Source organism: Triticum aestivum, chromosome 4A (assembly GCF_018294505.1).
Source record: "Triticum aestivum cultivar Chinese Spring chromosome 4A, IWGSC CS RefSeq v2.1, whole genome shotgun sequence".
In the NCBI taxonomy this organism is placed as follows: Eukaryota; Viridiplantae; Streptophyta; class Magnoliopsida; order Poales; family Poaceae; genus Triticum; species Triticum aestivum.
Genome location: NC_057803.1, coordinates 285,687,249 through 285,702,023, shown reverse-complemented (window position 1 = coordinate 285,702,023; position 14,775 = coordinate 285,687,249).

Here is a 14,775-nt window from a genome sequence, read left to right as displayed (position 1 = left end):
CTCCCACCAAGTTGGGTCCCGACTAGTAGGGGGAGTATTCATTTTTTGTGCATAATAAGGAGGCACTTCCGGTGGGTCCGAGTTGACAGCGGGGGGGGGGGCATTTTTTTCACGCAATACGGTGGCCCGTCCGATGGGTCCCAACAGTCAGGGGGGAAATGTTTTTTTGCGAAATACGGTGGCCCGTCCGGTGGGTCCCTGCTGTCAGGTGGAGGAATCATTATTTTCCATGTAATAAGGAGGCACTTTCTTGCTACCGTCGTGGACCCAGCTGTTAGCCTCTCCACGTACAGTCCACGTCCGATGGAAGCCGTTCCTTGACCACGTTGACCACGCCGCGCCGAGAGCCACCAGGGCGCTGGACGACGGCGAGGCCTGGGAAGGGGACGACGCAGAGCTAGGGAAGACGCGATAGTGGAAGCCTGCACGGAGAGGAGTACGAGGGTTCATTGGTTCGGCTGCGGTGTGAGGCTGCGTCGCCCGCAGAATAACAGGGGGTGTGGGTGAGTAGAGGGATGGCCTGGCCAGCGGTGGGAGTAGTAAGGAGCGGTGAGGCCCCCGCGGCATCACAGCCGGCCATGGGAGGCAGGAGCATGCGGCACGACCGGCGCTGCTTTCGGCGGCTGGAGCAAGAAGACCAGAGGTTGAAGAAGCACTACGGCCGTTGGATGGACATCGCACGGTCATTGCAGCTAGAATTGTTTATATTAACTAAGTTGACAAAGCCCTTGGTACGCTTCAACTTAGTAGGCCCATAGGTCAGCCTCCGAAATGGGGCGCCCAGATGTCAGGGGGAGGAATCATTTTTTGGGCGGCTGAAGCAAGAATATCCGAGATTGAAGAAGAAGCACGACATCCATTGGATGGACATCCAACGGCCAGAGCTGCCAGAACCGTGTGTTGTTGACAAAGCCTTGCATACGCATCAACTTAATTTTTTTAGGGGACGCGTCAACTTAGAAGGGCCACAAGTGTGTGGCAGAGAACATATAGCCCATTTGCGATTTGTAAGAATGTACATCCCATTTTTTAATTCTAATGGAATTTACTACAACCCATTTACAGTTTGTTAAAAGTATAGCCCATTTTCTAGCTAGGACAACGATTAATAATTTCAACCAACCGCTCAAAACACAATTTAAAAAAATTCCCACATTTTTATGGGATCCGAAATATTTTTTATCCGAAATTTCTAGTCAGATTAAATATAATTTCAAAATAAAGTTGTATTACGTTAGAATCCAACGAAATATTGCGCGCTCAAGAAGTAATGAAATTAAAATTTTCAAATTCCAAAAATAATATATTTTTTAAACTAATTACGCGTTTGGTGCATTTTTTATAGTTACTACCCATTTATTATAATGACATCCCATTTATTATTTCTTAAAGTCCATTTTCTTGTTAAGCCTAATGCATACCTCCTAGGAAAGTTTGCAGCCCAGCGGGGCGGAGAATAACAAGTTGACCCGGATATTGTGTACAACTGTCGGCCCAGTTGCATTGCTGATGTTGAAAAAAAGGCTTGTGTAGTACAATACAACCTAACATGGCTACTCAGCCCACATTCAGCGACGCCGGAAAGGCCCAAACAAGGCTTCTATAGAACTTTTTGAAGTCACTGAGCTCAATTAATAACTTAAGAAAATAGTTGTGTGTGTGCATGTGTGTGTGTGTGAGAGAGAGAGAGACCATCGGTTGATGCTCGTAGATACATATTTCAGCCATATGCATTGCTGATGCTCAGTAAAAACTTATAAAGTTGACACAATCATATAGAACATCATAGCACACTGAACTTGCATACAAAAATTTCACGCAGGCGGCACAATTAGGATGGAAGCAGTGGATCGCTACAGGTAGGGCTATGTTGAAACCAACGAACTCGTACATAACGGTTCATCGTCTTTATCAATGACAGGGAAATATCTTGAATAATGTGCAAAGAAAACAGACAGACAACACAATAAGTTCTGCTAGCACATTAAGTTGACGTACAGCCCTTTCTAAAAAAAGTTCAGGTACAAAATTAGAAGAGGTCACAATCAAATGTGCTGGCACATCAGTGCTTCACACCCATAGCTCGGATTTAACTAGTATCTGACAAGATTTAGTTGTTACCTCAAATTGCAGCACATCCAGGCAGCCAGCCCTGCCTCTTCTCCCAAAGAAGCAGTGGCCTGCGCTGCGCAATGGAGTAGGCCCTGTGCCATCCATCGTTCCGAGCAACATGGCGAAAGTCTGACGTTGACTCCTATAATGGACGTCGTCGACAGACCCTGGCACCAGCGATGGTGGCAGGACTTCGATTGATGGATTGACCACTTCTTCGACATGCACGAACACTCGATACATGTACATCCCTAACGTGGTCCGTGGCAGCCTTGGTGGCGACGAATAGTACAACCCCGATTCCTGCACCGGTATCTCAACATCAATCACCTTCGGTATGGTGGACGGGTTCTTCATCCATGCCATAACCATCAGAGCCCAGCTGTTTGGAGAAACAAACATACTTACAAGCACACCTCCAAGGTCGTCGATAAGCTCATTCATGGACTCGCTGTTCCAAGCACATCGAGGCATGCCGTGGAAGGTAAGCATTGTTAAAAACTCAAGCTCAGAGGGCACCGAGCCCCATCCTGGATGCCACCGATCAAAGCGCACCAGCGCCCCATCGCAGAACAAACGCCGAGAAGATTCGAACACACGACTGCAGTCGAAAGTTGTCCAGAACCTAACGAAGAAATCAGTCGGTGGCGGACAGACTTCAACGAGCAAGTCACTTATTTGGATGCCGTGCGCAATGCCAAGAGCTTTGACAAGGTCGTCCGGTGAGATGGGAGGCCGGTCGCCATTGATGGTTACCATCAGCACTTTGCCGGCAAACTGGTCGTCAAGCGCCCCTTGCCACTATTTAGCGACACCACGCAGCGACCGAAGGCAGGACGGACCTCAGGATCTCTAGCTCGGAGATCCGCGTTGACTGGCGACATGATAGTGAGCTTGAGTACAGGGATTACAGGAGGGGGATTTGGGGGAACTGGAGTAGGAATCGAGATTCCAGAGGTGGGGGAGGGGCGGGAGATTGGGGATGAAAAGGTAGCTTGAATTTCGAACACGCGCCAATATGCTCTCAGCGCGTAAGCGCATGAAAACACCGGTGGCGCCCACATGTCGGCCTAAGAGTCCTTATTCTTTCTTTTTTGGAGAGCCCGGCCTTTTTTTGAGGATCTTTTGAGAGCCCGGCCTGAGAGTCATAATTGACCTGTTTGGCATTGCGTTACTACTCGACCCATATTCAACGACACCTCACTGGCCCAAACAATTGTACATCATCGAAAATACACTGAGCTCAAATTATATAACTTGAAAAAAGGAGATACACTCTGAACAATGGAGAATGGTGATGCCCTCATTTATCCTACCAGTAGTTTGAGACAATAAACAGTTCTAAACAACGATATATACAACATTCAAACAATGACTAGTGACTACTACTGACATAAACAGCAAGACATGATAGTTCATAAGAAGTCTTGCTACACCACCCAAATGCACCCATTTGCAGCACTCAGACTCTCGTGATCCAAATGAGAATGACATTCTAAACAGAGGCAACTATTACATAGTAAGAGTGACATAGACGAGGATGACCAAATGACAAGGAATATGCATAAAAAAAGAAAGAACTACCCATCCAGAACAAGCAACAAAGACAACAAAGTCATTCGAAGAGATGATCCAACACCATCATAATTTGCAGCCCCGCTTCAGCGACCAATGATCCGGAGACACCAGTACTCCACCCTTTCGATGCAACAGCCCAATTACCTATCAACCCGAAGGCTTGAACCACATCACTGCCTGTCGTAATTGAGACATCCAAGGATCAAAGTTAATCCGAATGCCTTTGTCATTCTCACCTTCTTTTGGCTGCAGGCTGTATCGTTGACAATCGGGGGAGCTTGCTCCCAAACTCCTAGGGCTTGCCATGTAGACACAGTTTTCCATAGCACACAGAGCCTCTCTGCCATCAAGGTCCTTGCCAACGGTGATCTCCTGGTTAATCGGATAATTCAGTCCGAGAAACAGTGAGTGTGAACCAAGGCTGTTTACCCGCCTCCAAATAAAAAATCCTGAAGGCCCCAACAAGCTGATATCTTGGTCATAGACGTAACAACCACTGTCCGGATACTCGTGTATTTCACGGTGCTTGTATACAGTGGGGTTTTTGGAATATAACTTCTCCGGCTCATGTGTCGGAATGATCATCAGTCTTTTGTCGTCATCTAATCGAGCGAGGAACCATTTGTGCTTCCCTGTTTTTGTCAAAGGTGGTGTGATTACAAAGGGCAGTAACTGTAGGGACACTGCATCATATCAAAAAGGACAGGCATTCTTAATGTAAGAAACAACATTGATATGTCCATGTTGGAACTGGGAGGAAAATACAGGGAAATGTATATTGGGTTTGAAAATATAGCCATGCATGGTTATAGTCATGTTATCTCGCAATCGATTCTTCACAGGAAACTACCATATCATGCATGTTATGGAATCATGTTCTATCCTCACAAACAAATTCTTCAAGGTAACTAACAGACCATGCGTTGTTATATACTCGTTTTCTGTGGGCAAAATTTTTGTGAGGATATTATTCTAGCCATTGATTGCTGAAGGGCGAATATAGGTATGTACACATGGTAAGCATTACAGGATTTCACTACTTCCAAATATAGAGTTCTCCATATGCACATTTACTTCCCTAATCTATGGTTAGATGAAACCAACAATGTGGTGCATGTTTCTACATCATGAAAATGAGGAAACCAACATGGCTATTGATACACACTCATATTTAGTAGTAGTATATAGATTACTGTAAAATAAGGAGAATATCCATATATTCCTAACCGTTTGATTATTCAGGGGTACAAATTGGCTGTAATGACATGATCACAATCGCATTAATTAACTCATTCCAAATATAGCTGATTTTCGGTGTCTCTAATACATTGCCATAGTTCTACTCAAATTCTGCTCAAACAGGGATATGCCAATCATCACAAGAAGTTCAAACAGTGTCATGGCGTCATCATTAACATGAAACAGAAACAACTTACACGCGCCATCCCAGCAATACGTGGTGCCATCTGCTTTGTCGATTGCGTAGATGATGCCATTGTGTTCAATAGCATCACAGAAGTGTGTATCATCTTTGACGATGATCCACTACGAGCTGAGTTGTCTCCAGCTAAAGAAGTCACCGGTGTAAAGATATGCGAGTCCGCGGTCGAACAAGGCAATTAGCTTCAAGTCTGCGTAATTCGCATGTCGTGTGGGCACTTGGCAGATTACAATCTTCTGCAAAACAAGGTCCGTCCAACTGACGTGGTAATCTAGATGACTAGTACCGCGATGGTAAAACTCTATATAATCCAACGGAGGAAGGATAATCTCATGGGAGGTCTGGAAGTTCACGAGCACCAACTTTTTACCGTCTTCTCTAAAGGAAGCCATCCAGTGGGAGTTCATGCCGACCCAGTACATACCTGCCAAGAAGTTTCGGGCGATGGTGATTGGATCGAAGTCGAGGGAAATGATGTACGGCGACAAACTACATACCCGCAAAGAAATTTCGGCTAATGGAGATCGGATTGAAATCGAGGGGCATCATGTACGCCTCCGTATCATGGTGAGCCAATCTCGCAAGACCAGATAGCAGCAAGTAGGGTGTCTTGAAAAGCTTTGGCCTCGCTTCCATAATGGTCGTGTGCATGCCCCTCGAGCATGCAGCCAGCCGCGGGGTGCTCAACATATCCATACACGAACAACAGAGGTCGAGGACGTCACTGGGAAGATTGCTCCAATCGCGGCTCATATGGATACTGCGCGGTTCACGTTCGGCCATGGTGGAGTTTGGAAGGTGGGGTTTTGGGGGGCTTGATTTACGGGGCAGAAGGTTGTCGGTGCTGGAGCGGCTAGCGAGGGAATAGTGGTACTGGGGGAGACGAGCGAGGCGAGGGTATGCAGGGGCACAGTGAGATAATGAAGAGTGACCTCAGGATCTCCGGCAAGACGAAGATGGAGATGGAGTGGTGCTAGGGGAGAGGGATACGAGGCGAGGCATGCTATACAGTGGCGGTGATAGTGACTACACAGTGCACAAGGTGAGGCTGACTTTGGTAACCCGGACACGCCGCCTGGACTGGTGTCACCTCGGGCGCAGGGTCTTGTCACTTCACTGTGAGGACCGGATGAATAATAGTATTTTGACCATCAAGTTTACCACAGTTGTACTACTACTAGTAGTAGGAGTAGTAGGAACATGAGTACACTCCCGTGCTAGCATGCCTCTAGGTTCACTTCGTCCTCCAGCTATCATCCATATTGCGAGCAGAACCAAATTCTCGTGCATGCGGAAGAGCGAAGAAGGACTTTTCTTTTTTGAGTATAACCGCATATTCCTTAACCATAGTAGGAACATGAGTATTACTCCCTCCGGTCCTCTTTTGTCTGCGCATAAACTTTTTTAGTATTTCTCTAATTAGTCTGCGTATATACCCTTTTGCATGCGCCCATTTCCCTCCATGCCCCGCATTCATAGCATTAATTAGCGTACGCATGAGCAGCTGCAGCCAGACTCCAGCCAATAAACAGCAACATATGAGTGGGCCATTCTATGCACGTGGGAGAGAGAAAAGTCAACTGAAGGGCCCGTCCAATCCATTGCATGCAGCAGTCAAACCACCGCAGCTCTCCTGATGCATGCGCATAACTTCTCCCATTTACTTCTCCATCGGGAACCGATTTTCCTTGGATTTTTCACTACTCCTTGATCTTCATTTGCATCGAAACCACACTGCATTCACATTGTTTTAACCTCTTAACATCCTCCTGGAGTAATTCCGAAGCCCCTATAAATAATCAACTTCTTCAGTTAGACTAACCATCTAATCCTAATTCTCCAAACCATAGCCCTCTGGTCCAGCGGTTCCAAATGGCGAAAGAGATCGAGATGCAGGTTTTTAGTGTCTAACATGTCCTCATTGAAGGCTCGTTGAGCATAGTTGCCACAGTGACCGACCACCCAAGGGTTGTTCGGAATAGGATCAACAATGTATCCAACTCCCTCCAAAAGGTGGAGATGAATGTCATCGGTCTCGATGCAGAGTACATGGAGCATGCCACTGGGAAGATCCAACGCGCCGCTGTCCTTCAGCTGTGCCTCGAAGATGATGTTTTCGTGTACCACATCATACACGCACCCTCCATACCAGGTGAGCTTCATGATTTCTTTTCTCGGGAGTACATATACTTCTGTGGGGCAGCCATCGCAGGGGACAAACAGAAGTTGGAGCCGTACAACCTTGATTTGAAAAGAATCGTTGACCTACAAACCAGAATAAAAATTCCTGTATAAGATTGTGATAAACTGACACCATCCCTATACGACGTAGCAAATTTTGTGCTCGGAACAAATCTTCAGAAGGGTGAAGAGACGTTGGCATTAAGGTCGTCTGGATGGGAGAATTATCCCTTGACGTACGAGTGGATAAAATATGCTGCCCTCGATGCCCGTGTGAGTTTCGAGATAGCTGCAAGGTCCAGAGAGCTTGTTGCGAAGACGTCTCCCATAGAAAATGAGAACAAGAAGAAGAAGAAGAAGAAGAAGAAGAAGAAGATGCTACACCAACAGCAGGGCATTATGGATGGATGAACTATTTCCTCTCTTGTAAAAAAATATTCCCTCTCTATGTATATTGATATAGATGGACTATTTCGATTGTGTGCATGTATTTGGAACAAGTAGTAGCGTAGGTTCGCTTGACTATAAGGAAGTATTTATCCGCCTAGCTTTCTCTACTACTCCTTCCAGTGATCGGTATGCAATGCATGTGTCTGTAGACATGACAGCTTGTCCATGGAAGTTCAACTACGACGAGTGATAACACACAAGTATAGGGGATCACAACAATTTTCGAGGGTAGAGTATTCAACCCAAATTTATTGATTCGGCACAAGGGGAGCCAAAGAATATTCTCAAGTATTAGTAGTTGAGTTGTCAATTCAACCACACCTGGAAACTTAATATCTGCAGCAAAGTGTTTAGTAGCAAAGTAATATGATAGTAGTGGTAACGGTAGCAAAAGTAATGTTTTTGGTATTTTGTAGTGATGTTAGCAATATCAACGGAAAAGTAAATAAGCAAAGAACAATATATGGAAAGCTTGTAGGCAATGGATCGGTGATAGAGAATTATGCAGCATGCGGTTCATCATGTAACAATCATAACCTAGGGTGACACAGAACTAGCTCCAGTTCATCAATGTAATGTAGGCATGTATTCCGAATATAGTCATACATGCTTATGGAAAAGAACTTGCATGACATCTTTTGTCCTACCCTCCCGTGGCAGCGGGGTCCTAATGGAAACTAAGGGATATTAAGGCCTCCTTTTAATAGAGTACCGGACCAAAGCATTAACACATAGTGAATACATGAACTCCTCAAACTACGGTCATCACTGGTAAGTCTCCCGATTATTGTCACTTCGGGGTTAACGGATCATAACACATAATAGGAGACTATAGACTTGCAAGATAGGATCAAGAACTCTCATATATTGATGAAAACATAATAGGTTCAGATCTGAAATCATGGCACTCGGGCCCTAGTGTCGGTGTCAAAACCGGCGGATCTCGGGTAGGGGGTCCCGAACTGTGTGTCTAAGGCGGATGGTAACAGGAGGCTGGGGACACGATGTTTACCCAGGTTCGGGCCCTCTTGTTGGAGGTAATACCCTATGTCCTACTTGATTGATATTGATGATATGAGTATTACTAGAGTTGATCTACCACGAGATCATAGAGGCTAAACCCTAGAAGCTAGCCTATGGTATGATTGTATGTTGTCCTACGGACTAAACCCTCCGGTTTATCTAGACACCGGAGGGGGCTAGGGTTACACAGAGTCAGTTACAAGGGAGGAGATCTACATATCCGTATTGCCAAGCTTGCCTTCCACGCCAAGGAAAGTTCCATACGGACACGGGACAAAGTCTTCAATCTTGTATCTTCATAGTCCAATAGTCCGGCTGTCCGGAGACCCCCTAATCCAGGACTCCCTTAGTAGCCCGTGAACCAGGCTTCAATGACGATGAGTCCAGCACGTAGTTTTGTCTTCGGCATTGCAAGGCAGGTTCCTCCTCCGAATACTCCATGGAAGATTTTGAACACAAGGATAGTGTCCGGCTCTGCAAAACAAGTTCCACATACCACCGTAGAGAGAATAATATTTCCACAAATCTAATCTGCTGACACGTTTTGACAGCATGACATCATGTCATGGCCCGGTCATTATTCCAACCGTTATTCTCAACCGGCACCGCACATATCGCGAGGCGGTTTTCTTGACACGTCTTGTCAAAGCAGAGATCGTGTCCCCCTTATTACGGGATTCTCATCAATACGGACGTGTGCAACCCAACCGCGCCAGCAATTACGGCACTTGGGGAATAAGCGATTTTACCAGGCAAGTGGGGAGGCGCATCGCCTCTTCTGCCCTTATAAAGGGATTAGGATTCACTCATTTCACCCACGCCATCTTCCTCCTTGCTTACCCATTCTCGCACACTCGAGCTCCAACGCCCAAGTTCGCGTCTTTCTTCTCAAACCACTCCAAGCATATCCGGAGCGGGAGGCAAGTGGATGGTCTCCTCCGTCACGGAGGAGAACATCACAAAGTTACGGGAAGCCGGATATCTGGCCGCGGATATCGCGCACCGGCTGCCAGATGCATGGAAGATCATCCCTACGCCCGAACCCCATGAGAGGGTAGTTTTTCTTACCCACTTCGTCCGTGGACTGGGGTTTCCCCTCCACCCGTTTGTCCGCGGGCTCATGTTCTACTACGGGCTGGATTTTCATGATCTGGCCCCCAATTTCATCCTCAGCATCTCGGCGTTTATCATCGTGTGCGAGGCCTTCCTCCGCATCAGGCCCCACTTCGACCTGTGGCTGAAGACCTTCAATGTTAAACCGAAGGTGGTGGTCGGCCAGCAAGCAGAGTGCGGAGGCACCATGGTGGGCAAAATGCCTAACATCATCGGGCTCGAAGGCTCCTGTGTGGAGACCATAAAGGGGTGGCAATTGGGGTGGTTCTACATCACCGAGCCGCGCGACACCAACTGGGTGGCGGCCCCCAAATTTTGATCTGGAATCCCTACGCGGCTCACTTCCTAGAAAGAGAAGGGCATGTCCTGGGGTTCCTCGGTAGAGCTGACCGGACTCCAGACCTGCATCAGGAACATGATGAGCAAGAAAATCAAGCTCGTCAATGTGGTCCAGGTCATGCTCTGCCGCCAGATTCTCCCGTGTCAACGACGGGCATTCAATTTGTGGGAGTTCGACCCGTCCAAGCACCAGACGTTGCGAGAGCTCTATGACACGATGCACAAGGACGTCTGGAGGGTGCTGTTCAAGCGCGCCGAGGTACCTCCTTCCCTCACCGAGGACCGCGGACTCAGCGCAAAGCGCCATGCCAATCCGGTACAATTTTGTATCTCACAAGGTATTTATTTGCCCCAGTTAAATGATGTGCGGGATCTAAGTTCCCATGCCATTAACAGGACTGAATAAAAACAGCGGAGCAGCTCGACTGCCCAGCCCCCCTGCCTAAAGATCCCGCAGATGCTCTCCTATTGGAGATGCTGGCTCCGGTACCTTACGAGGTGCCGGCGAAGAAGACCAACAAGAAGGCCCCAGGAAAACAAGGAGGAGGAGGAGGAAAGTTCTCCCCCCCAGCCGAGGGAGACAAGAAAAGGAAGGCCGACCCAAACAGGGAGGCCGAAGGGTCCAAGAAGGGAAGGACCCTCACTCTGGACTGCTCCACGACGGACGCCCATAGTGGCGACGAGTGGCTACCCAGGGTCAAGCCCCTGGCGAAGTCGTAAGTATCCGGACACCATAGTAATTCATGGTATGTTTTATTGCACTGCTTCTCCTCATGTCGAACATGATTATGCAGTCCGTCCCGAGCTCATCTCGACGTATCTTCGTCGAGCGGTTCATTAGACTCGTCGGATATGAACAGCGGTTCTCTTTCGACCGCCTCCACCCCTCGCCCTACGGACAACATCGAGGTGATGTCTCGAAAGGCTCCGAGCCGAGGGGGGTGGTCCTGGGGGCCCGTCGAGGCGACCTCCTGGACCCTGGGCGCAAAGGGAGCAAAACTCCCACGGGCTCCGAGTTCGGCCCCCAGCCGAATACTTCACCGGAACCTTCAATGGTTCCGGACTCCGGTAGGCGATCCCCCATTAAGGGGGGCCAGCCGCCCGTGCATGTGTCCTCTGTCCATCCAGAGGCATCGGATAACTTGCTGGAAGCGCTTCGCGGCGTTTCCATCGATGAAGAGAACCGCACTATCATGAGTGCGGTGATCGAGAAAGTTCAGTCCACCAAAAACGGACTGACCGAAGCTTGCGCCAGCCTCCTAACAGGCTTTGAGGTAAGCAATCAAAATATAAGAAAATATTACTGCATAAATAGTAGCCCCTGATGCTCTGTTCAGCGTTCGAGAAGAAAGGCCGAATAGAGGATCAAATGATGACTCAGGAGTCTAATCAAAATATGCCTATGTGTATGTGCATGCTTCACTGCTGGCCGCTGCCGCACGTACTGCGGAGGTCTCTGCATTGAAGCAGGACCTAGAGCGGTTCGAGAATGAGCTCGGCCTTACCAAGAGGCAGCTTGAGGAGAGCAAAGGTAAGCAATACCTTGTCTATGCTTTAAAAAGAAGTTTGGTTGTAAAATAATAGGATCATCATGAATTTGCCAGGGGCCACGACCGAGGTGGCGGCCCTGAAGAAGGCGTTGTCCAAGGCCGAAAACAAAGAGGCCAAGGAGCGCCTTGAGCGGGAAAAGCAAGAAGCCCGAGTAGGTGAGGTGCAGCAAGAGCTCGAGGCTCTCGCCAAGAAACACGAGTCCTTGGAGCTTGACTCTAAGACGCGAGAGTCCGAGCTTGTGAAGGCGCTCGAAAGAGCCCGGAGCGCCAAGGATGAAGCCCACAAGGCCCTCTAGGATATTGGTGCGGTGAAGAAGATAGCAGCGGGTAAGGCATTCATTATGCAAAGAAAGCATGTGAAGGACACTTTCCTTTTACTTACCCGAGTTCAGAGCTCTCCAGGAGTGTTCGCAGATCTTCCCCGCAGTGTACTGGATGACACGGAGTTTTATCGAGCTGAGGAGGGGAGCTCAACGGAAAATTTGTTCTGGTCTCAGTATACTGGGACCGAACACCCAATGCCCTTGAGCGACTAGCTGAAGCAATTGGTCGACCTTCACAAGGCGGCCGAACAGGCCATCAAGGGTCTTATAGTCCGGATGTGGCCTGGCGAGCCCATGTCCGGAAGCTACTTCGGTCTGGTGAGGCGGCTTGTGGATGCCTGCCCACGGCTTGAAGTCATAAAGTGGTCCGTCTGCATCAAGGGTGCGCGCAGGGCTTTTGCCCGGGCGAAGGTGCACTGGGCGAAGCTGGACGCCGTGAAGCTGGTGAAGGAGGGGCCGCCGGAGGACAAGGAGCATCGCAACCCCGAAATGTATTATGACAGTTTCCTAAAGGGTTCCCGTCTTGTGGCGGATGAATGTGCCAGAGATGTAATTGTTGAATGAACATGGTCATGCGATCCTGTAATGTGAAACAAGTTCATTTGCGCTATGCAGCACTTTTTTAATTTAAAATATTACCTTCTGTGCGGCCGTTTATAAAATCTGAGAGTTGGCCAGTCGTCGGCTTCTGCCCCCATGTAACTAGTACAGGGGTGTTCGGGATAAACCTGAGCACTCTTTATCCAATTTTGGGTCCTTCGAGGGAGGTGTTCAGCACAACGAACCAGGCAATCGGACTATAAGGCTTTATCACTCTCACTTAGCCATAGAAGTCTACAATTTTAAATTTTGGCGAAGCCCCTAGTATTCGGTAGGCCGAATTTGGGGTGCTATACATGCCTAAGTCGGGCAAGGCCGACTCCTCGCCCAAAGCGGAAAAAGTCTTTAAGGACTTGAGACCTCTGGGACAGCGACCAGCTCTTGCCTTATCATGATAGTCAGTTTTCGGCTTTCTCTACTGAGGTGCTCGTCCGGAAGAACCGGGACACAATTGCAGTAGTTCTCCTAGCGCTACCTTAGCCGATATAGCGGAACGTAAGGTACCAAAGCATGGGATCCAGGCAAACCCAACTATTGACCCAAGACATGATTCGGAGCTGATGCATATAATGCTATAAGTTCAGGGTGCCACACTATTGAAAGTGTTCGGACTTCTCACACCGTATTATGGGGTAAACGAAAGCCCCTGGCATATTGACCGTACCAGAATGTACGGGAGCAAGTTGTCGTAAATGGACATATAAGAAAAAAGGGATAAATAATGCAATAATAGACTAATGCTATGCATTTATTTAAATAATACGTCAAAGCGTACTGATACAAGTAGTGCAATAAGCAAAAAATAGGACTATTGGACATGTCCTATCCAAGGGCAAGCTGCGTATGGATAGTAGAAGACGGGTATATCGATTATTATTAGAGACCACCTGGGGGTTCCCGTGTACATCTTAGCTTCTTGCCTCCTTGGATGTTCCTTCCCGTAATGTGTCCGGCAATCATACTACCGGAAAGGGCTTCCAGAAAGTTAGGTCCTAAAAGGGAAAAAATGATAAAGGTATACAGCCCCTAGGGCAGTTAAGCTGCATTTCGGGACGTGCCCTGATCATGCCCCCACCTATGCCCATGGTATTTTCATTGCGTAATTATGTACGCGGGTCACGGATTTCATCGCTTGACTGGGACTGGGACAAGGGCCGAATTGCTAGGCGAGCTCTGAACGTGCCAGGCGATCCTGTTGCAGTTTACTCCAGACTCGCTTGACGGTGTCCGGGGGCTGTATCGCCAAATTGGTGATTTTCCTTAAAAGGCTGCTTTGTGCTTCTGCTGCGAGGGCCGTAGTGTGCTCTTTCGTTCAGAGCAAGCGTTTTGTGTTTCCATTGACTGTTATGACCCCCCTAGGTCCTGGCATCTTGAGCTTGAGGTATGCGTAATGCGGTACCACATTGAATTTTGCAAATGCGGTTCGCCCGAGCAGTGCATGATAGCCGCTGCGGAACGGAACGATATTGAAGATTAACTCCTCGCTTCGGAAGTTGTCCGGAGATCCGAAGACCACTTCCAGTGTGATGGAGCCCGTGCAATTGGCCTCTACACCTGGGATGACGCCCTTAAAGGTGGTTTTGGTGGGTTTGATCCTCGAGGGATCTATACCCATTTTGTGCACTATATCCTAATAGAGCAGGTTCAGGCTACTGCCGCCGTCCATAAGGACTTGAGTGAGGTGGAATCCATCGATGATGGGGTCTAGGAACAGTGCGGCAGGTCCGCCGTGGCGGATACTAGTGGGGTGGTCCCTGCGATCAAAGGTAATCGGACAAGTGGACCATGGGTTGAACTTTGGGGCGATCGGCTCCATCGCATAGACGTCCCTTAGTGCATGCTTCCGTTCCCTCTTGGGAATGTGGGCTGTGTATATCATGTTCACCGTCTTCACTTGTGGGGGGAACCTCTTCTGTCCTCCCGTGTTCGGCGGCCGGGGCTCCTCCTCGTCATCGCTATGCATCCCCTTGTCCTTGTTTTCGGCATTTAACTTGTCGGCCTGCTAGAACACCCAGCATTCTCTGTTGGTGTGATTGGCTGGCTTATAGGGGGTGCCGTGGATTTG